This window comes from Bactrocera tryoni, chromosome 5, assembly GCF_016617805.1.
Source record: "Bactrocera tryoni isolate S06 chromosome 5, CSIRO_BtryS06_freeze2, whole genome shotgun sequence".
Lineage (NCBI taxonomy): Eukaryota > Metazoa > Arthropoda > Insecta > Diptera > Tephritidae > Bactrocera > Bactrocera tryoni.
The window spans coordinates 25,559,186-25,561,103 of record NC_052503.1 but is presented as its reverse complement, the minus strand read 5'-3'; positions in this window follow the sequence as shown (position 1 = coordinate 25,561,103).

The following is a 1,918-nucleotide window of genomic DNA, read 5'->3' as shown; positions in this document are numbered from 1 at the left end:
ATTCATTTTGCCAAAGAGTTTGTAATACCCAGAAAACGTCAGCGATCCTATAATGTTCTATATTGAACCCTAACCGCCGACATGGGTCAACTAAAGCATAAAGCTACCAAAACTGAACGTTCAAAATCACCTGTATGGTAAGCTCTTTTATTTGTGAAGTTATTTTAGCTTCGGTGCAACCAAAAACAGCTCATTGACTGAAATAACTCATTTTCCCTACAAATCGATTTCTTTCTAAAACGGAAATATTAATTTATTTATTAGGTAACTTTTCCGAATTGACCCTCAGTAAGTTTCTACCTTCAAATAGCGTTTCACCCATCACAACGCAATATATTCATTTCGAAAGCTTATCAATGCCAGAGCAATGCTCGAAGAATGTAGAAATCCACTTCGAAATAGTAAATATAGAGAGATAGGAAATATTTGTTTGGCCGAGCAGAATAAATAAATAATATTGAATGCGTGTGTATTGGTAAAGTGCAAGTTTGTAATAAATTCATACTTGAAAATGCATAGCGCTGATATTTATTTTAGATTAGTAATTTTCCGTTGATAAATCGATTGCATAATATGTACATGCGAGTACATGTGTACAGTGTAAAAATACACAAATGCATGTATATATGTATATATACTTATGTATGTATATATATTTGAAACATGTATGCATATAAAAATAATAACGTTTTACTCACGTGTCCGTGATAAGCGCATGAGCTTGTAAGTAGTTATGTATTGCAATCAGCCTTGCTTGCGTATATATGTAAATATGTTTGTAAAAATTACAAAGAAGATACAGGGTGTTTCAAAGGCAGTTTTAATCAAATAAAAAAGTAAGGAAGGGCTAAGTTCGGGTGCAACAGAATATTTTATACTCTTGCAACTTGCAGGAATCAAAGCCAGAAAATACCTAAGTTGTAAAACGTCAACCAGAGGATTGGATTCCAAGCAATTTTAGATATACTATATACATTTTTTGTCTCAAATAGTTGTAATCGAAAAAAGTCTTCGTTCAAGTCTTTAAGAATTTTATCTGAAAGGCCTGTGTAAAATTTTATGAAAATGGGTTGAGTGATTCTCGAGAAAACTTCCCAACCGACTTCAAAAATACAGTTTCGAGAAAAAACGGCGCACTTTGTTCTCAAGGCTGTATCTCCGAAACTATTACTTATGAAACCCCTTAAGGTACCTCCCATACAAGCACCAATCATATGGGCTTTTGTATAGTAGGAGGAAGCATCGAAAGACGGAGTGCGGGACTTTAATCCGCTAAAGCTAACCTACTCCCACCTTATGTCTCTCCCACGGGACCACTGGACAAAGTATTACTTCATGGGTGGGATGAGGTCAAGTTTTCACCCAATTTTATCCGTTTTAGACACAAAGATACACTGTTATGAATAAAACACGCTCTGTAATTTTCACGCGGAAATTTGAAAATATTTATGTATATTAGGTAAATGGGGGCTCAGGGAAGTATTGACCCGATTCAACTCATTTTTGATATATGTACATAAGTACTATTATCAGGAAAGGATTTTGTCTGAATTTCCGTTGTACATCTCACGCAGTGACCGTTATTTTTGGTCACACATATTCGGTAACTAGTAGCTTGGAACAGTTTTAGTTGGATTTGGACAATTTTTGGTTATAAGGTGGCATACTTTAAAGGAATTATTAGTGGCTATTTAGTATATAACAGTTGCTTGTTCGATTCGCTACTCGTTGTTGAACCGATGGTAGCACAATTTAGGTTCACAAAAAAGTCAGCAGCTACAATGTGATAAAAGTACTAGAGATAACGATTGTGACAAATAAAAGACTCGCAATCTTATAAGTTGACGCTCATGAGCTTTAAAAAAACACACAAATAAATCGGATGATTGCAACTTCCGTCTGGAAAACAAACTTGGGT